We start from the raw sequence: 22,920 nt of genomic DNA on the forward strand, positions 1-22,920 counted from the left end.
CCCCCGCCCCACTATCTCTACTATCCACAGTGGCCCTCCCTGCTATTACACTTTCCAAACTTTCAGTTTCTGCTATAGAGTACAGACAGTTGGTATATGTTGAGTGGGGACATACAAAGTCTGTCTTTCACAGTCTGGCTTGCTTCACTTAGCATTAAATCTTCCATATTTGCCCACTTTGTATCAAATGTCAGGGTTTCATTGCTTTTTATGACTGAGTAGTATTCCATAGAGTACATATGCCACATTTTTTCAAACAACTTGTCTATTTTTGGACATTTGGGTTGAGTCCATGCTGCAATAAACATGGATGTGGAAGTCAAAGAATTTTTTTAATTAAAAAATGTTAAATAAATGAATAAATATACATCATAGATAGAAGCTACAACTATTTTAAAGAATTATTTAATTTTATTTATTCATTATTATTTTTAAAATTTGCTATAGGGCAGGGCTGACAGGTGGCATCATGGTTAAAACAGCTGGACTCCCACATGGCTGACTGTGGTTCGAGTCCCAGAGCTGGCAGCTTGCTTTCTCATTTTTTTTCTCTCTCACTGTCTCTCTCTAATCAACTTCAAAAAAATAAAATATAAAATAATGACAATTAATAAAATAAAATTAAAAATCATTCTTACCCAAAAATTGCCACAGGGCACATGCACTCACTCACCAGAGCAAGACAAAGTGAGAGAGGGAAGGAAAGTAAGAAAGCAAGCCACCAGGTCCAGGACTCAAACTGCAGACAGTCATGAGGGAGTCCAGTCCCTTAACCACTATGCCACCTGCTCGGACAACTTTTAAGTAAGTTCACTGAGGTGGATGGTGGTCTCCAGGCTGGGTGGTATGTCAGAGATCAGTCCACAGATGATAGAGTCCCAGGTATTGGCTGATGTTCACAACAGGGAAGAATGAAAGAGACTTAATCTTCTCAGTGGAAGAAAGCAACTAGGACCCTTGAGAAAGATCCACAGCCAAAGATCAGTTCTAGGGACAGGGCCAACCCAGCACGTGAGAAGACGTGAGGCATGGGCAGCCCTCCAGCCCAGGGGTGAGTCAGCTGCTGGGCTTAGTGGGAGGGAGAAGATGGCAGGCTGTCGGGCACTATTGCCTTTATTCTGAATGGGTCCAGGAACCTGAGCAGCATGGCATCTCTTTTCTAGTGTGGAGATTAAAAGGTCCTGGTGAAGAGGGATCCTAGAACAAGGAAATGGGCTCCATAGGAAGATCTTATCATAGGCAGGAATGACAAGAGCCAAAGTGTATGCAGCAGTGAGCCAAGTAGGAAGTAAGAACAAGTCAATAGAATTGATTGAAGAGAAGGAGCATGTCCCAAGGTGCAGGAATTTGGATTTTATCAATGGGGTAGAGAAACATTGTAATAATTGAACAAATAAGAGAAACTATGAGAATCTGAACTTGATGAATATTAGTGTGAGATGGGTAGGTTAGGGACAATGAACAAAGTAATTCAAGTAGAGAAACCGGGGAAGTTGTCATCAGTTCTGGAAACAGTATGAAAAGTCAAGTTTTCAGAACCTAAACCAGAGTGGCTGCAGGGACACCTTCTGTACCTGTTCTGGGACTCCTATTTGGTTCATTTTGTGCAGAACAGAGGCTTCCAAAGAGTCCCCTTTGGATCTGCCAATCAAGTTGAGGTTTGCCAAACTAGCTAGGAAATTTCAAGAATAAAGCCTCCAGGGGGCCCTCTGTTCCTCTCAGAGGCTCTTAACTCCCAGATAATACTCATTACCATGGCTCAGGAGCAGAGAAGGCTGAACAGAATGGAGACCCTTCAACCTCTTTTAAATAGGAAAGGCTCTCTAAACCAGAATCTCCATTTAAAAAGATGTTCAAAAATGCAGTGAGAGAGAGGACAATTAGGAAGGGTGTTAATGAGGGGAAATGGGATATCCAGAAGAGCCCCTTTTTGACAGCAGTTGAGACAAAAGAGAATAATGCAGAATGTAACTGTACCTTGGAGTGGGAGATGACAGGGATGGAGCCTTTCTCAGAACCTAGGCAGCTTCAGAAACTTCTGAGGTGCTGTCAACCCCAACTCATCCCTATTTGTTTTTCTTGGGATGTGGGACAGTTGGAAAATGGCTTAATAGAATCTTCCACCCCCAAGACTAGATAGGAAATTTTTGTTGAAATGTCAGATTCTCAATAAAGGTTGCCTAATGTAGTAGAAAAGAGAGAAAATGATGACTCAGCATACTTGAGATCTAATTTCACCTGGATTCTTTATGAAGACAGGAGCCAGGGTCACATCACATTAATCCTCTGGCCTTTTGTTAAATCTATAAAATCACATCAGAAGATTTCTTTTACCTTCTGAAATCTAGAATAGTATGATAGAAAAAATTCAGTGGATCATTATTTCCAAGTTGAACATGGGTACATTTGCCTCATTCAATGAAAAAAGAGGTTTAAGACTCATTATAAGTCAGTTTTAGCCACTGAATGAAAAGAATCTAGCCTGTTTTTGTTTTCAGCCTCTGGGACATTATTTTCCTATGACTCATCACCTTGAAAGATAAGATGATTTGATTGTTTTCCTTGTTTTGGATTTTCTTTTTATTCTGTGTTATTTTGGAAGGTATTTCTTGATTTACACTGATTCCAGACTATCTCCACAAACAGTCGTTGAGTCTTAAATAGCTATGGATTTCAGTCTTAGAAGCTATGGATTTTACACGGTATCTTCAACAGAGAAATGTATTCATGTTGGCATATTCACTTTACAAGCTAAGTGACATAAGTAACCGAATGTATAAAAAAGAAAATTAAAAAAATATATATATAAAGCTATGGATTTTAATTATTTCCAGATTGATTCCCCTGTTCTTAGCTGCATTTGTTAGGTTGAGAAAATTGATGTGCGTGTCTCCCCATCGTGGCAAAGAATTGAAGGACAAGGAGACGAGTTAAGCACAGGGTTTATTGAAATGATATAGAGATGATAGAGAAGATGATAGAGATGATATAGGCAGAGAGAGATGGAGATAGAGATACATCCTGTAGGCAGAACAGGCCAGTACCCAGGGAGGCAAGTCATCCTCATCTCTTTTCCAGGGTCTTCTGTTTTAGACCCTTTGTTCATCTAAAGTTTGTGTTCTTAGATCTCTTTTAGCTTGTTAATTTTGTCTCTGGCCCTCCAACCAGCACCTAGGACAAACCACCACCTTCCATCCCTGATTGCCCTCTGCCCGCTGCTTAAAGACCTTGTAGTCTTGTAGGATTCATGCCTTTGGACATTGTTTTGAGTCAAAATAAAGGTGGTCATAAAGTCCCTCCTTCAAGTTTCCTTTTGCTCTAGCTAGTTTCTTGATCTATGTCCTTTCTAACAACTCCTTACACAATGACCCAAGTTCAAGTTATTGCTCTTGTGGTTACCATGGTATTGATGGATAACACCACTAAATCTAGAAGCAGGCAGTTTCCTGACATACTAAGTATGTTTGGGAGGTTAAAATATCAAAGAAGAGGGGCCAGCAGGTGGTGGAGCAGTTAAAAGGCTGGACTCCTATTGTAGTTCAAATCCTGGACCTGGCAGCTTGAAATTCCTGTTGGGCGTGTATGTCCAAGATCCCAAGACGAGAATGGAAGAGAAGGGATTGCAGCATGGCCACCTCCCCTCAGGAGTCGTTTCTTACTTTCTCTCCTGTCTCTCCAAGAGCACACATGCCTTGTGGCAAAACATCTCTAAAAAAACACCAGAGACGATGTGGACCTTAGGACCAAGCTCTGGAAGATTCCTTTGCTTTTTCTATATATTTCTCTACTTCAAAAATAAAATGTATTAAGTCTATTGCCATAACACATTTCTCTAAGCAACAGAAATTTTACAGAAATTTGGTCTCGAGTCTTGCCCTTATTGGAAAGAAGCTGTCCCTATGAGATAACCTCTATTAGTTTGAGTGCTTATTAAATGCCAGAATTTATGCATAGTGCTGTGTATGGATTATCCCATTTAACTTTTACAATATAATGTAAGATAGGTAATTAAAAAAATCATTCCCATGTTATAGATAAAGACACTGAAGTATAGAGTTTTTAGGAAATTTGTCCAAAGTAATATAACTAGTAATTGATGATGTCAGGATTTGAAACCAGGCACTTTGTTATTGCTGACTAGAGCCCACGTGCTTAACTACCCACAGTGGTGCTTCTGGTTATGTGCCTGTGGTGCCATGGGAGCTGGACAGAATGGGGACACAGCTGGACATTACAACCTAAGGGCTTTAGATAGCCCTAGGCTGCTAGGGGTCAAATAAACCTTGAACAGACTGAAGTCTCTGAGAACTTGGGTCCCCACCACAGCTCCTCCATTTCCAGAGACCCCAGGGGAGTCAGTCCTCTGCTTATATACCCCACGACCCAACACTCACTGCCACTCCAGGACATGAGTCCATTGCTAAGGGCTCTCTCCCTTGTCTCTGACCCTCCAACCAGTGCCTTGGACAAACCACCACCTTCCACCCCTGACTGGCCTCTGCCCACTGCTTAAAGACCTGGCTTATATAAAGGAAGGCACTAAACTCAGAAAGGTCAAATCCTTGCCCAAGGTCACACAGAGGTTATGGCTCAAGCAGGAAAGGAAGCTCTTTCCTGTCCCTACAGCCCCTCTGCTCAAGGAGGCCAGAGCCCCACATTCCCACATCCCCACAGCCCCACAGTCCCTGGAGACTCTGACATGCAATCAAAGAAGCCCCAGGGAGAGGGATTAAAATTCCCAGAGGCTTCCCAAGGGTCAGCCTGCCATCTGTGGGAGCTCCAAAGGTAAGACACTGAACAATGACAAGTATCCGAAAGGAGGGGAGTGGGAGTTTGTCAGCCTCAATCTCATATATGTTACTGGGATGGTGGTGTAAAAATTGGTACAACCACTTTGGAAAACCATTCAGCATTGTGTAAAACTGTTGACCTTTTGGGACTGGCAGGTGGTTAAGGTGATGGACTCCCATATGGCTGACTGCAGTTTGAGTCCTGGACCTGGTGACTTGCTTTCTCATGTTTTCTCTCTCTGGTCAAATTAAAAAATAATAAAAATAAATAAAATTTTAAAAATCTGTCGACCTTTTAAAAAGTTCAAAAGCAATGCAAATGAGAGGATATGTTTTCTATGCATAAGTATTTATCTAGCAGAGCTATAATAAACTGAACATATAAAACACGCATGTGGAAATACTGGATTGTTTTTCAGTCCAGCTGTGATCCACCAAGAGCTTATAACTCTTCGCATCCTCTTGCCATGCAAGATATATATAATAGTGACTTTAGGCCCAGCATGGCTTTCACTCCTAAAATAGCACATTTCTTAGGCAAACAGTGACAAGTTAGCCACCTTAGCATTATGACAGGATCCAGAAGCCTAAATGAAAAGGATAACAATAAAGATCCTAACAAAAAAGAGGCCTAATATTAAATTTTAAGGGAACCAGCAGTTAGCGTAATGGCTATGTCGCTGGACTCCCAGTAGTCGACCGCGGTTCGTGTCCTGGACCCAGTGGCTTAAAACTCACACCGGGTGCGTGTGCGTGTGTGCCCAGGATCCCGAGAGGAGAATGGAGGAGAAGGGATTGCGGCGTGACCATCCCCCCTGGGGGGTGATTTCTCACTTTCTGTCTCTATGTCTCTGTCTGTCTGGCGAGCGCACACGCCCTACAGTGAAAATCTCTCCAAAAAAAAAAAAAAAATTTAAGATTTTTATTTTGCTGAGCAGCAAATTCCTCTCCTTCCAGTCTTGTCCCCCACCTCACTGAAGTGTGATACACTCACGATCTTGAGTCTGTAGGAAATGAAGGCATGAGAGTGGTATCCATGGAGCAAAGAAATTCAGGGAGGAGGAGCCCATGGAAGAAGAAACTAACAGATTGAAGAGCAGCAACTGATTTATAGCATTCTGTAATTATAATGAAATAATAAAAGTAGGCAATGTCCATTAATGGCGGCTTAATTCATGAGCTGAAATGTTGGTGGGAAGCTGTTTACTGTATAGGTCAAGCTGAAAACCCCGGAACCCTGTGATCCATATTACATTGCACGAAGGGATTCTAGACACTATGATTTTCCCAGTGTGATGCAGTGAGCAGTGTGCAAGATTGTAAAAAGGAACCTCAAGCTTCAAAAAGATCAGAATTTGAACCGTCCTCCAGATGTATCATTTCACTGAAAACACAGGGGTAAAAGGACCATGTCAAACAATGTCATGGAAAAGCAATTAGCAGGATTTAGAAAGTGGAAAACTCTAGAGAATGAACTACCTTGTATTCCTAAACATGTATCAAAACAAGAAAGTGTCATCTCATATTCAAAAGAGACTTAAGATATATTAAATGCAACATGTAAACTTTTTTTTTTTTTTTTTAGTTTTTTTGCCATAGGATATGTGCCCTCACCAGAGAGAGACGGGAAGAAGGAAAGTGAGAAATCACCCCCTGGAGGGTTTACCAGGCTGTAATCCCCTCTCCTCCACTATTTTGGGCATGAGCACATGTGTGCCTGGCATGATATTGAAGCCACCAGGTCTGGGACTCAAGCCACAGTTGGCCATGTGGGAGTCCAGCACCTTACCACCATGCCACCTGCTGGCCTAAATATGTGAACTTTTTAGATCTTAAATATTGGTACAAATCAACTGTAAAAAAAAAAAAAATTGTGAGATTTGGAAAGTGATTGGCTATTGATGACATTAAGGAGTTATATTATTAGGTTGTCAGGAAAGTCAGACTTTTTTTATGTTTTTCTATGCAAAAAAAAAAAAAGCATCATATTTTTCCCTATGATCCAATATTTTTAGATGTAGTTGCATTTGCAGCAATATATTTTTAAAAAGAAGTCTGGGACCAGCAGTTAGCGTAATGGCTATGTCGCTGGATTCCCACGTAGTCGACTGCGGTTCGAGTCTCAGACCCGGTGGCTTAAACTCACGCCAGGCACGTGTGCGTGTGTGCCCAAGATCTTGAGAGGAGAATGGAGGAGAAGGGATTGTGGCGTGGCCATCCCCCCAGGGGATGATTTCTCGCTTTCTGTCTCTCTGTCTCTCTCTGTCTTCCTGGTGAGCGTACATGCCTTATAGCAAAATCCTCTCAAAAAAAAAAGAAGTCTGTCTTAGAGATACATATTGTGTTAGTTAATCGGTGCTATGTAGCAAATTTCCATATACATAGAGAACTAAAACACTGCACATGAATGCTTTCAGAGTCTGTGCAGGTCAGACCTATACACAGCTTAGCTGGGTTCTCTGTGATCAAGGTATCTGCCCTGGCTGAGGCTTAGCTGGGGAAGGATCCCCTTTTCTTTTAATGAGTAAGAAACTAGTACTTCTGGGAATAATATTATGGCCAGGATTGTTATGATAACAAATGGAGCATATTGATTTTAAAATTTAACCATGACTTTTTTTTTTCAGAGGTTTTTGCTATAGGGTGTGTGCACTTGCCAGAAAGACAGAGAGAGACAGAGAGACAGAAAGCGAGAAATCATCCCCTGGGGGGATGGCCACGCCACAATCCCTTCTCCTCCATTCTCCTCTCGGGATCTTGGGCACCACGTGCACACACTCCCTGCGTGAGTTTAAGCCACCGGGTCTGGGACTCGAACCACAGTCGACTACATGAGAGTCCAGTGACATAGCCATTACACTAATTGCTGGTCCCATCCATGACTTTTGAAAAAGTTTAGCCATTGTTGAAACTGGGTGCATGATTGATCCCACTCTTTTCTTTTGTATCTGTTGATTTTTCTACTAAAATGCAAGGCAATATCAACTAAATTATTTGGAAGAAGGAACATAGAACCAGGATGGATTAAAAGAAATTAGAGCACCCCAGGAATAATAGGGGACGTTGACAAGGGCTGGGTTTCCTGATACACTGAAGATGAGCACTCAAGACAATTTTTACGTAAATGTTACAAGACAAGATGACTTCAGTAAACTGGAGAATTTAGGGATAGGCAGGGGCTGGTGTTTAAGCTGTACAGGGCTTAAAGGAATCTGTAGAAAGTATCTAATATATGATAGGTGTTAAGAAATGGTCAGCCCAACTACGGCTGGGTGGCTGGAAGCCATATGGGAGTCATGCATTTGTTTATTGGGCCAACTTGAACATGGTGGGCTCAGTTACACACACACCTGTAATCCTAGCTGACTGGGGGGCTGGAGAAGGAGGATCATGACATTGTGAGATACTGTCAAGGATACTTATCTCTATCTCGCTCCCTTACCCTCTCACTTTTTCATAAAAAAGGGTAAATAGGGAACCAGCATTTAGCATAATGGCTATGTCGCTGGACTCCCACGTAGTCGTCGACCACGGTTGGCGTCCCGGACCCGGTGGCTTAAAACTCACGCTGGGCGCGTGTGCGTGTGTGCCCAAGATCCTGAGAGGAGAATGGAGGAGAAGGGATTGCGGCGTGACCATCCCCCCTGGGGGGTGATTTCTCGCTTTCTATCTCTATGTCTCTCTCTGTCTGGCGAGTGCACGCGCCCTATAGTGAAAACCTCTCAAAAAAAAAAAAAAAAGGGGTAAATAAATAGTCATTCTTTTTGCCAGATACCATACAAGATTCATAGACATAGAAATAAATCCACATGGATCTTCTTGCAGACTTTGTGCTTGCAATCTCTTCCTTTTTCTCTCTGCCAGCCTCCACATCATACACTGTTTTTATACCACTCTTAGGATCTATTGTAAAAAACTGAGTATTAAGTGAGTATATAAAATTTCCAGAAGGAATGCTTCCACTGCTCCGTAAGTGACATTTAATAGTGTCCACTTGGTCTACCACCTTCTCACCAAGATGCAGAGTACCAGAGACGAAGGTTAATGATTAACCCAGGCTCCCCACACTGCCCTCTCAGCCTCTGTTTAGAAGAACAACAGATGGGATCCAGATGGCCAAGTTAGTCCACAGTGTTTTAATTAGTAGTAAAGTCCTTCTAGTAGAAGAGGAAGCATTATAGATATTCCTTAGAAGGCTAGAGCTAGGGGAGAGAGGAAAAGGAACAAGGTCTTGCTTCATCACAGAAATCGCTCTCTAGTTGACAGGAACATAAACAGGAGTAATTAGAGGGAGCGTGTGCTGGAGTGCTTGTTATTTCTGCAGCTGCCTTACCTCATTAGCAGGTGAGGAGAAAGAATACTCTGTCCCAGGGTTTTGCACATCCTGGAATCGATGAGCTTTCCAGAAACAAACTGGGTGCTGAGAAAGTGATCCAAACAAGGAGTCAAATGCACTCGCATGTGATGAAAGTCACCCATGTAGCTTCAGGTAAGACTAGACAGTCCAGTGATGGGAAATGAGGAGGCTCAGTTTTCATCTTGAGGAGCAACGTTATCAAGAACCCAAGGCATCTTCAAGGAGATCAAATCCTGGTGAAACCCTCAATTTTCATGTTCACATTAGTTAACACATGTACAAAAATGAAACAACAAAAAACCTTCAGTGCTCTAGGAAGAAAGAAGTAAGTGACTTAGTGCCTCTGCAAGCTGTTTACCTTGAAGGTAGAAGAGAGTTTGATGGAGATTCCATAATATCATCTCTTGTCTTCTTGTCCTTCACTTTCCCAAGGTTCTCAGGTGAGTTCTCTGAGTTGAAAAATTTTATGCTTAACACCAAACAATGTATTTATCCCCAACTGTTCATTTCACTTCCACACCCATGGATAGAGATCTTGATCTGAGCAAATTACTGACAGGGGTTGAAAACACAGGTGAATAAGACATTAGTCCTGATTCTTACGAAGCTTGTGGTCTAGTACAGTATTAATTGAAGAAGCGCATAAGGTCATCTAGATAATTAAGTGAAGATTCCAAACTTAAATCCAAGACTACCCTCCTGTACTTATTTTGTTACTCACCATCATCTTTTACTGCATCTTGATGCCTAGGATGGATGGAGACTTACCCAGAAAGGAAAAAGTATCCCTAAGTTCCCAAGCCCAGCATATAGCCAATTTGGGTGATGCTCTAAATAGTGATTTCGTGGTATTCTTTTGCCATAGGTTAACTGGATTCAGAGAAAATCCAGCTGAGAAGAAGACAACTTAGTTCATTTTTCTTTTTGTTAATTTGCTAGAGGGTGCATGCACTTGCTGAAGAAAGACAGAGAGAAACAGAGAGAGAGAGAGAGACAAAGAGAAAGAAGCAACCCCCTATGGGGGTTGATCACACAGCCATCCCTTCTCTTCCATTTCTCCCTCTTTTCAGAACTTTTGGGCACACATGCACATGTGCCTTACATGTTTTTTGAGCTTCTGTATCTAGAATCTAAAAACCTTAAAAGCCATGCCACTGGTGGCCTAGTTAATCAATAAATAGAACTAAATAGAAATATGCTTCCAGTCTATAAACACCTCCACCTACCTAGCATAGGACTGCTTTTCTTCTTCCATGTTCACACCTCATAATTACCCTTGTGACAGTGCTTTCCTTTGCTCTCTCTGCTAATAATTTAAACCTGAGATAGGTGTGAACATGTAGAGGTAGAGAGGGACCAGCTCAAGGACCTCACATCCTATGAAGGTCCTGTATCTGAACCAGGAACTCATGATCTCATCCCAATAGAAACCTTACTCAGTGGTCAAACAACTCCGAACGTAAGTAGATAAAGTCAATGGAAATCAGAATTGCTGGATTTTAGGCTCTGCAGAGGCCTAGATCCTAGCAAAAAGGAGGAAAAGCACTATGGAACTTGAGAGTTCTGTTTTGGTCCCACCTTTTGGGAAGGGAGGGGTACTAATTTGGTTCCTTCAGAGTCTTACATAGCAAAGATGTAAGATGAAAATTGGTAAGACAGGTCTCCCAGAATTTTGGCTTAAAGAAACACAGGAACAAAAAACCTTGATTCTCAATATATAAAACTACAGTGACAAGATGGTAAACATTAGGAGAGAGAGTTGAGCCAGGAGATTTGCCCAGTACTTCTGTAAGTCACTCCATACAATTATTTGATTATAATCTTCCTTCTCATGACTGGGAGTGATTTTTCACATGGTAATATTTCAAGCCCAGAGAAAGAGTCGAATTAAGAAATAAGAGACCTGGGTCTTGTCCAGATTAATTTTTTACTAGCTGTCTATCTTAGGTACTACAATTAATCTCTGTAAATCTTTGATTCCTACTTTGTGAAGTGAGTGGATTTGATTGCATGCCCTAAAATGACCACATTATCAACTTCCTTTTTTAAAGTAATTTTTTATTTAATTTTATTTATATTTATTATTATTTATAAATTTGCTATAAGATACATGTGTCCACCAGAGAGAGACAGAGACAGAAAGAAAGCCACCAGGTCCAGAACTCAAAACAGTATTCAGCCATGTGGGAGCCCAGCACCTTAACCACCATACCATCTGCTGGCTCCATGTTCTTAAATTCTTTTTTTTTTTGGAGGTTTCCTTGCTGTAGGGCGCATGCGCTCGACAGACAGACAGAGACAGACAGAGAGACAGAAAGTGAGAAATCACCCCTCAGGGGGAATGGCCACGCCGCAATCCCTTCTCCTCCATTCTCCTCTGGGGATCTTGGGCACGCACGCACGCACACGCGCCCGGCGTGAGTTTAAGCCGCTGGGTCCGGGACTCAAACCGCGGTCAAATACGCGGGAGTCCAGCGACATAACCATTACACTAACTGCTGGTCGTGATGTTCTTAAATTCTTATTGTCAGAGACTCCTGATGGAAACTGTGGGAACTTGACTCTCTCTTAAATTGTAATTGTGATGCTTTGAACCACATTTTCTACCATGCCTCACCTTCCTCTTCTGAAAAGTACTAGTAGAGATTCCTTTATCCCTTCTATCCCTAAACTCTTAGTAATGGACCTCAAGGAAGTCCACAGAGCGTGTTGAACTGGCTGACGGATCTGTTAATAAGCAATCCTAAAAACTGGCCATCCTCTCCACTCTTACCTGCCCTGTGAAAACCGGTGAGGACGCCCTGTCTGCATAATTAACTGGAAGAACTGTTATTTCTCTAACCTCAGCGGAACATTTAACAGGAATCGAAATGTTCTACTTGCTACAGACCAATTCACTTCCAGATGATTTTGACTGCCTAAGGCTCCTCCCTAATGCATTAGCAAGAGCATGTTCTGCCCTGGAAATTTTTTAATATCTACCTGAGACCATCAGTTTTCAAATACAAGCTTGGATCAGAGCTCTGTCAGAGCTAATAGGAGAGACATGCTTTTGCATAAACAGGAGCTTATATTTGGAAAGAATACATTAACCTTTCCCAATGCAAATGATAAATGCTTTCAGCAATCTCGTGACTGTCTGAGCTCTTAAAGGGCCAGAGACAGTAAGTGCCCGAAAGTATGCTCTGTACACTGCAAATGGCCTTCAGGAAGATAGGCATAGTTCTGTAACGCAATGTCACTGGGCCCATTCCCTTTCCTCCTTTTCCTTCATAAAGAATCTGTTAATGCCAACTTCCAATACACAGGAGTTTTAAAATGGAAAGATAAGAATTGTTCTGGAATGATGGTATAAGAACAACTTGTAAATATGCTTATTAAAAAATAGAGGGGCTTATCCTGTAGCCTAGTGGTTATGTACAGTGCGCCAGGAGCGGGGTAGCACTTGGCAGGCTATGATTCAAACCCCACCCCAGAGGCTTGAAAAACATGCCCGATGCATGCTCATGAGTGCCCCAAATCCTGACAGGATGGAGACATAGAGGAAAAAATCATTGTGGTGTGACCATGGCCCATTGGTGGATGCTTTCTCTTTCTCCTGAGAGTACACACCCTCTGGCAAATAAAAAATTAGAAAGAAAAGAAATAAAGAGAAGCCAGTAGCAGTGGCAGAGCAGTAGTGCAATGCTCTGTGATGCTGAACCAGATGCGTAGGACCCTGGTTCACTTCCCGGGGCCTCCCTGTTCACTCTGGTTGTGCGTGCCTGTGTACTCATGGTCTGGGTTGGTTAAAGCGGAGGGTGCATTGTGGTATGAACACCCTGTTAGGGGTGCGGTCTCTCTATCTCTCTATCTCTGTCTCATTCTCTCTGATGGAAGAGAGAAATAACCCTAAAAAATAAAATAAAAAAAGAGGACCCACTTTTTTCTTTTTCTTTTTTTGGGAGAGGTTTTTGCTACAGAGCGTGTGCTCTCGCCAGAGAGACAGAGAAAGACAGAAAGTGAGAAATCCCCCCCTAGGGGTGGTGGCCACGTTGCAATCCCTTCTCCTCCATTCTCCTCTCGTGATCATGGGCACACACACACGTGCCCGGCATGAGTTTAAGTCACCGGGTCTAGGACTCGAACCATAGTCGACTACATGGGAGTCCAGCGACATAGCCATTATGCTAACAGCTGGTTCCAGGACCCATTTTTTTCCTGCAAAATCGGTAATTAAATCATTTACAGACAATTAAACATGTTTGGAGAAAGTATTTAAGGAAATTAGTTCTTGATAAATTCTGATGCGTTATTATTAAGATCCAAATAACCTGGTATGAGCATAATGATCAAATTCTGATGCAGTCAACCATTCCCTGTCACAGCGAGTGGATGACACATGCACCATGTCCTCGTTCTCGAGAGTCTATGTAGGCGACTCTCTTTATTGACCTTTCCTCTTGATTCCCCAATGCAGGTTTCTGAAGGTCATGAAAAGTGATGTGGCATCTGACTTCCAGGATCTTCCCTTTGTTTAAAAAGTGAGGGGAGCGTGGAGAGATTTTCGTGTGTCCACTTGAGATGGGAGAGGCATTTCTCACTATTGTGTTTGGTGTAAAAAGTACAGACCAGAAATGAGTGACCACCGTATTCTAGACATCACTGAGTAGATGATACACAGGGAAGCAGGTTCAGGGAAATGCCTGTCACCGTTTGTGACTGTAGATTAGACCGGGGGTTCTCAAAATTTGATTCTGGGACCAGCAGCATAAGCATGGCCTAGGAATGTATTAAAAATGCAAGTTTTCTGTCCCCACCTACTGCCTCAGAAACTCTCGTGGTGGGGCCTGCAATCTGGGTTTCACAAACCCTCCAAGTAACCCCGATGCTCGCTACAGCTTGAGTTCTTACTCCTCTTACTCTTCCCGCCTTTCACATGATCTCATTTGGGCTCCTTCCTCCTTATCACAGAGGCGTATGCACATAACCCAGGAGAGTGGAAACCAGAATAGGATTTCAGCCCTAGTTCCTTCTCTAGCTACACCTAAACCCTTGAAAGTGATTATGTGAGTTTCAGTTTCCTTATTGCAAAATAATATTACAATAACATCTGTTCCACTGAACTTATAGACTCAGATAAGAGAAGTATTAAATAACACAAAAACACTGAAAGGGGCGACATGACATGATAAGAAGGACGCTAGTCATGGTTGTTGTATCTATGTTCTTACATCGGTACCCAGGAAATTTCTTCATAGGAAGTCAGTTGACACAGTATATGGAGCATGTGTTAATTAAAAGAATGTGCTAAACACAAAGAGTCTTGAAACAAATACGAGCTATAGTTGTTGCCTTCATAGCATCTCAAAACTAGTTAGCAAGATGCACTATGAACACCTAGCACATGCTAAGGTTTAACTGTGCTCCCCGAAATTCTTGTTCTGAAATTTGGCTGTATCATGAACATATTAAGAAAGTGGAAACTTGATTCAACTATGAAATGAAGCAGTAGAGGCTTTGGGAGGTGTTAAGACTGAATACAGTCATCAGGGCGGGGCCCATGATGGAGTACTGGTGGCTTCATAAGTGGAAGGAGAGTCCCCAGAGCTGGGGGACTGCCATATGTTGGCCCTCCTGCCATGTGACGCCCTGTGCTGCCTCATGATCTATAGCATTCACACCAGCAAGAACCTCGCCAGATGCAGCCCCTCAACCCTGGACATCCACGATCCTGTGCTGAAGCAATGTTTACTGTTTGTAAATTACTCAAACTGTGAAACCCAGTGTAGCAAAGAAAAGCAGACTAGCACCACTTAGCCCCTGGAAACCTACATCAATGCACGACCACTGAGCAGATGGTTTGTAGAGTCAGGCATGGCTCACTCATTCCTGTGATGCAGCCTTCTCTGGGTCGGGGACCTCTTTGAGAATTTGATAAAAACTGGGTCTCCCTCCCCAAAGAAAGTATAAATGCAAGACTCAAAATATATGTAGAAATACAGTTGATAGATGTTGATAGACTCTCTTGAAACTCACTCATAGATTTTCAGGTTGAAAAACACTAGTTTTGAATCAGATTAGGGACAGCAAATAGCAAAGGAAGAACTGAGTGTCCCCAAAGGGCTTTATGAGAATCCTGTGACTGATAGTTCCTGGGCTTCTCTAGTGACTCATTTGAATCAACAGAATATGGTAGAAGTAACCACTGTGCCAGTTCAGGACTTAAGTCTCAAGAAGGTGTGAAAATTTTGCTTTTTTAGTTTTTGGAGACTTAAGTTGCCATGTCAAAAATCTACCTTGCTGGAAAGAACACCAAGTAAACAGAGAGAGAGGCCCAGCCCTGGCAACATCCCAGATAAGCCCAGCTCTCTAGCCATCCCTGCTGTGGCACATGGACAGGCCACACTGGATATTCCTGCCAGTCAACTCACCAGAGGACTGCATCCCCAGAAGACGCCATGGGCAGCAGGGATGACCAGCTGGAGACCCAGTCAATTTATAAAGTCAGCAGATACTGAAGCTATTCTTGTGTTAAGCCACCAAGTTTTGGGGTGGCTTTTATGCAGTAGTGAATATCAGAGACAAAAGACAAACAAAAGTAAGGAATTAAGACTTTATGAATGCATCCAGGGAATAGCGTGATGATTAACTGCCTTAGAACAGCCAGCTCAGAAATCTGTGTGAGAGGTGGGAAAACTCACTGCAAGCTCTGAGCATTATAGGATTTGATTATGATCTCAGACATATCTGGTGTCAGGAAGCAGGATGCATGCCACTTTCTAACAGCTCATCTTTGGGATGAGGTGGAACAGAGGACACTCAGGGAACAGACGCAGTCTCCATCCACCCACACCCAACTGATTCATACATGAAACATGGAACACCACCTCGGCTGGCTCTCGGTAAGAGGGAGGTTTGCATTGTGAGCCCTGAGAAGACACCTGACATCAGGCACCTCTTCATGTCTCTGCTGGTTCCCATTGGTTCCCTCATCTAATTATTAGGAAAAGACCTTGGTCTAGCTTCTAGCCATAGAGAAACATTCCTCTTTGAAGTAATTCACAAAAACGTATCAATTGCTCCCTCATGGGACCTTGAAAGAGGAGACAGTTAAGGCAGATACTAGAGATCACCTATGCTTTTAGTTTTGACTAGTTTTTGTCAGTTACTTTCACAGGCCAATAGAACACTCCCAAAACTGGTGCTCAGACTGTCAAATTTGAGCACACCAGGGTCAGGGCTTTGCACAGACTTGGCATTAGAGAAGGGACACTGCTTGGGATGGCATAAAACTAGGAACAAAGACGGAAACTCTTGGGTGCTCCTTCTTCCATCCTGCCCCAACCACAGCTTCTAAGCAGCTATGTGGGATAGTGGCAAAAGTCTTGCTCTCAGAGATAGTGGATTTTTTTTTCTGGTTCTATTACTGATTCTCAGCAAGCCACTGGGCAAGTCACTTTTCTTCTTCATCCTAGTCAGCTCTATAAAATTAAGAAGTGAAACAGACAGTGCTTTTTGAACTTCTGACATGCAAACAGATCCCCTGGAGATCTTGTTACAATGTAGGTTCTCATTTAGTAATCTAGGGCAGGGTCTGAGATTCTGCATCACCAACAAGCTCTCAGATTATGCCAATGCTGCTAGTGCATGGATCATACCTTGAGTAGCAAGAGGTCAGTTGACTTCCCTAATGCAGTCTTTCAGGTCAGTGGTTCTGATTCTATTCAGAGTGGAAAGTTCTTTGAGCCTTGGAATCATGATCACACCCTTTCCCAACTATCTCCTCTAAAACAAAAACATTTCATTGGAAAAAGATCATCCTGGAGTTTCTGATGGTTGCCAAAAGTTTGTCAAGTTAAAAACCCAAGCTATGAGGCAGCCCCATAGCTTAGTGGTTAAAGGAGCCCATATCCAACATGGCTGACTGCAGTCTGAATTCTGGCTCTGGTTACTTGAAAAATATTCAAGGAGGGTGTGCTTATATATCCCAAGTCCTAACAGCATAGATCAATGGAAAAGGGATGATGACATGACCATACCCTTTAGAGGAAGCTTCCCCTCTCTCTTTTTCTCTCTGTCTCCGTTTCTAGAGAGCTCACATGTCCTTTGGCAATAAAAGCAAAAACAAACAAACACCCAAACAAGCTATAGCCTCTAACTTGCAAATGGGTGGCTCCTTAGCTGAACTACATGGGCCCTGAGATTTGTGTCTAGTGAAAAAGACAACATTTGGATCCCCTCTCAGGCAGCTAAATCTTAGCATGCAAGAAAGAAAAAAAAAAAGTCAAATTCAGAAAAAATGAGAACATTTTTTTTTCTTTAGCAAATAAGCTCAGTAAGAGTGACATCCAACACTGTAAGTTATCCCCTTAGCAACTTGCATGGAGTGACTTCTGACACCTAAATGCTAACCCCAGCTTAATTCAGACACATGGGAAGATATTGAAGTAGAAAGCTGCTGCCCTTTTAGATGGCAATGATTATTATTCCATTTCCAGGAACCCCTTTCTCTGTTCCCATAGCAACCCAGATCAAATTCACTTTACTGACACTGAACAGGTTAGGTTTGGAGAGAAAGCAGGGAGACCATGCTCGAGTAGAAATAACTAGTTGGGTCCACAGTCTGTCGTCTCACCTTCACTTTCACCCTACTCTCCAGGTAGGCAACTCGTTAGAATTTGGGGAGTCATGATGCTCTTTTTTAGAGTCCAGGCCATACATATTTTGTTTTAATAATAATTTTAAAAAGAACTTATCTTTTATTCCATAGTCAGCTCAATATGAATGGAAAGTGTCCTGACTCAGCGTTGCAGGTCCAACTTTTTTAATGCCCCTGTTAGAGTGGAGGTTATAAAGAGAGGCATTGCTCATCTCACTTAAGCGGGAGCGTGCCGTGGTGGTCCACACTCGCCCACAGCCATGCAGCCACTCACACTGAGTGGGTTGGGTAGAGTGGAAGGGGGCAGAGATTAACCAATGCACTCAAGGAGTTTGCTGCCCTATCGCCATGCTTGAAAAGTGCAAAGTTGAGTCAGTATAAACAAAACTCATGTCTTTTATTTTATATCTTTGGAGCTTGAGGCCCCTAGTCCTGTGTAGATGCTCCCATGAAGATTTTAGAGATGATTCTAGGCTGGAAGTCAGAAGACTGTGTTCTAACTTTGGTCTCTCGGATGAGGAGCTATGACACCTTTATGGAATTGCTCTTTCTCCAGGCCTCTTACAAAATGCAAAGATGTCAAGTCTTGCTGGATACCTCCTTATAGCTGCTGTACCACTTGACTATAAAACAGCAAATATTAGCCATTGAGATGGCAAGGTCAGAGTACTCATTCTTAACAATGAGGAAATGTAGAAAAAGATTCCATGTGGTCGCCTGTCTCTCTCCGTCTTTATCCTGCCCCTCCTTCTATAACCAGAATTTCTCCTTGTACTTTCAATTACGCAGCAAAAACATCCATGCCTACCAACAGAGCCACTTAACTTAGAGGGGATGTGTGTGGAGAAGGGGGTTCCTAAGAGTGTGTGGACCCCAACTAAAATGCCCTGTTGCATTTAGATGTTAGGAAAATCAATTACTCAAACTTGAATTGAGGGTATTGAGTGGTGTGAATAGAGGGTATAAACCCCATTGTGTGGGCTTCTTTGATCACTCACCAGGATATCAGTTTACCTGTCTGTCATTTTTGGCTCAGCATGGACCTACAAGAGGCAGCTTGAACAATACGCTGGGAGCACGTGTGCATGAGCACTCAAAATCCCAAGAAGAGAATGGAGAAGGGATTATGGCATGGTCATTCTCCCTGGGGGGTGCTTTTTCACTTCCTCTTTCTCTCTTTCTGTCTCTCTCTGTCTCTCTACTGTATGCAAAAGAGAAAGAAAAAGAAAACTTAAAACACTAACAACAAAAAAAGATCTGTTCTAAAACAAATTAAGTCAGCCAATAACAATTTATTATACCCTTCTATATGCATAGGTCTATTTTTATGTATACTACTAGGCTTAGTCTAGTGAACAAACCCTCCCGGTCCTGCAGTTTTGCTCACAACTGTGTGTGTTGGGGAGCTGAGATAGCTGGGAGGATATAGAGATGGATTTCATTTCCTCATCTGAGGCGCACTTCAGCCCTTCAAGGCTGTGTTCTTTTCTTCAGCCTCAAGAGAATCTAGGGTACTCAGAAAAAAACTAGGTCACAGATTGCTTCTGTTTCTTAGTAGAAAGGAGTGAAATGACCTTGTTGTTCTCCCTACTCCTTCTTTCTGGAGATAACAGTGGATGTGTGCTGCTTCTGAGGAGTAATTATGAATGTGTGAAGATCTACTGTGATTCAAGGCCGGTACACATTCGTCAAAAACCTTTCAGTGAAGCTGAAGCTTATGGCCTACCTAAAGCCCCAAACCTCTGGAGCTAGAGACTGAATGGATAATGAAATTGAATCACAGTCATCTTGTGAGTCAGAGGCAAATAAGCTTCAGCCCCTGCAGCGATCCAGGTGCTACGGCCTGGCTCTGGAATAGAAAATAGACCTCTTCAGTGGCTGTGGGTGAGAAGGGCTTCTCCAGCTCTTCCCTTCCCGTAAGTTCTCATCGGGACAGCCCATCCCAATGATAATGAGCTTCCAAGGAGCTTCTCCTGACAGGGCAAATTACATACCTGGTAACCTTTGGCATTTCTGATATATCTCAGTTCCTTGGCTCACACTTTCCTTCTGGCTGAAAAAAAAAATTGCTGAGGCCAGAAGATGGCACAACAATAAAATAATGCTCTACAATACTGGGCTCACACGGGAAGGTCCCAAGTTCATGTCCTGTCCTCCCTGTGCATGCTGGAGACACATGCACCCACGATCCAGGCTAGCTGAGGCTGGGGATGGATCACAGCATGAAGACCCTGTTGAGGGTTTCATTTTCTCTCTCTCTCTCTCTCTCTCTCACACACACACACACACACAATAAATAAATAAATTCTAAAACTATTTCCCAATTGGGAGAACAATGCTGACTTTTGAAGGTAAAGAAGGAAAAGGATGGCAACGCATCTCAGTTGCTTCTCTGCACACCCCTACTCCTCCACCCTTACAACAGATCTTCACCTGCTGTCCAGGCTGCAGAGCTCAGAACCCAGGATCCTTCTGAGAGTTCATTCATGGTTCCCAGCCACAGCGCCCAGTTACAGCCATCTCAGTGGTTTGCTCAGGACAACTGTGTTCTTGAATGACTGAAGGGCCTTTAGGTGATAGTCAAGGATGTTGGGGCGGCCATGCCCAGTGGTGAGATATGTGTATATGTGATGGGCACACTGAGCTCTGCTATTTGAAAAGCCACGCTGCTGTTTGCAAGCTGAGAGCGGGGTGTAGTGGGGGGCAGAGCATGCAAGACTTTGGTGAGTCAAGAGGGAAGGACTACATCATGAAAGAATGTCCTCCTGGTACAGCCACCTTGGAATTTGCAGACACCCACAGTGTGAAGGGGAGAAATGCGCAGGAATTCCAAGCTGCTTGGACACTGCATGACCTTTAAACAGCCTCAACTCAATGCCCAGGTTTGGGAAAGGAGAAAAGGTAATCATTTCCTGTACTTTCAATGGCACATATTTGATGGGAGCAATGTCCCCGATATACCAACCAGGGAGAAGATTTCTTCCACAAGGTGTTTTCCCAAGACAGGACAGCCCCTGGATGTGATAAATTTGTAATATTGTCATCCTTTTCTCCAATGCCTTTTAGTATCACCAGGGCAGTGCATTCTGGGAGTGGAAGGAGCAAGATATGAAGGGACGCAAAGTCTGCCTTTGGAGGTAATTACCCAAATGGGCAGAACAAGTCTTTTCACCCTACTCCACAAGCCATCCTGCTTTGGAACGCTAAGATAACAGGAATCACTGTTGTAATGGGAATATCACAGGGTAGTGAGTGGAGGAAGTTTCATGGCTGGTTTGAAAACAGGCACTATTTAGTAACCTTGAGTAAGCCACATACTTTCTGAAACTATCTATGAAATGTAAAGGCTGGAAGACTCAACAGAGACAAAATCCTTACCACTCCTAAATGTGGATTCCTACACAACCCCTACAAGCTCTTGTTACCCACTCAAAACTCAGCTAATGGAAAAGAATTGGGGGACCAGATAGTAGCATAATGGTGATGCAACACACTGCAAGACTAACCAGCAAGGGAGGGCTCCAGATTCCCATCTGAAGGCCTCTCTGAACACATTGGGCACATGGGTGCCCATGGTCTGGGGCTGAAGGAGCAGGTGGATCATGGAGGCATCAAGATCCTGTTAGGGGTGCTGTTTCTGTGTCTCTGTCCTTCTCTCTAACTCATGGGAGAAAGGAATAATAAATAAATAAACATTATTAAAAAAAAAAGGGAGGGGACTAGAATTGGCACCTACTTAATTTTCCTTTTTTCCTTCTGAATAACTGAAGTTAGAGAACTTGAAGGTCATGGGCTCCTGAAAGAAAATGGTAGCAACAGCACAAGAAATATCTCCCTGTCTGTGTGAGGAGAATGGATATTTCCAAATCAAACAGGCAAGAGAGGGCGACCATGGCCAGTTTTCAGAGTCAGAGGATGTTAGAGGAAAACACAAGTACCTTCGTACCCCCAAGGGAGGTTATGACATTTTACTCTGCTAACCACAGTTTCTTTGTTGAGCTTTGCCTCAAAATAGTCCTTCCTTCTCTGCAACCTATGTTCTTTTCTTCATTGCCTTCATCTTTCAGGCCCTTCTCTGCAGTTTCTTCCTGCCAACTAAAGCATGGGAATATGCATTAAAAGTTCACACCACACCGAGGGCTTTGGAACTCATGGCAGGGCCAGATCCATGTTTGGGTAGGGGCTCCTGCATAGAAATTCTCCCACTCCAGCCAAATCCCCCTATCCCAATCTTGCCGTAGGTTGTGTACCCAAATCATAACCATATGTTCCGTATGGAGACGCTATAATTATTTTTTTTTAATCAAGGATTCCAACAAAAAGGAAGACTATGTTTCCTCTTTGACCAGTGAACTTAAGAACTTAAGAGCTTAAGCTGAGGGGAAATGTCTGGACCTCTGTTAAGTGTTGTTACTCCTTGGGTAATAATGAGAGGATGCCAGGTCCCAGTTGGCCAATCTCTCTTTAAATTTCAGGCCTGGTGGTTTGAAAAGCACATTGAGCACATGCGTGTGCATGCCCCAAATCTGTGCAAGACAGGAAAGTGGAGGAGAAAGGATTGCAGTGTGACACTGCACCAAAGAGGCCCTCCCTCTCTCTGGGGAACGTATGTGCTCTCTGGCAATTTAAAAGAATGGTGTTACTTCTTTGGTACCTGTCACACTAAGGAAAAAATGCTGACTTAGAGCTTTATATCTACCAACGAGCTGGGGATGAAGTGTATATTTGAAGAGCCCCAGGAACGCATGTCTCTAAAGGGACAAATGGCCCTTTTCCTGTCTCCTGTCTTACAAGGTTGCACACAGAGCCCAACTTTATTCTCTTTGCATGCATCATTTCTGGGTGGGCTCTCTGGGGCCAAGACAAGCACAGCCTTTGCAAGCACTTAGCAAGTCTTCCTTTAAGAAACTGCATTCATTGAAACTCTGTGGAGAAGAAAATAACATCTGGAAGGCTGCATGCAGTTCAGGGACTTTCTTGCTCATTATGAAGAGCCAGCAGGGTGCAGTACCACGGACTTCTCAGTGCACCCCAAGGCATTATTGCTTATCTTTTCATTTTTCAATAATTATTATTTAACTTTATTTATTCATTTATTTTTAATTTGATAGAGAGGGAGAGAGAAAGTGAGA

This window comes from Tupaia chinensis, unplaced genomic scaffold (assembly GCF_000334495.1).
Source record: "Tupaia chinensis unplaced genomic scaffold, TupChi_1.0 Scaffold000070_1, whole genome shotgun sequence".
NCBI lineage: Eukaryota > Metazoa > Chordata > Mammalia > Scandentia > Tupaiidae > Tupaia > Tupaia belangeri.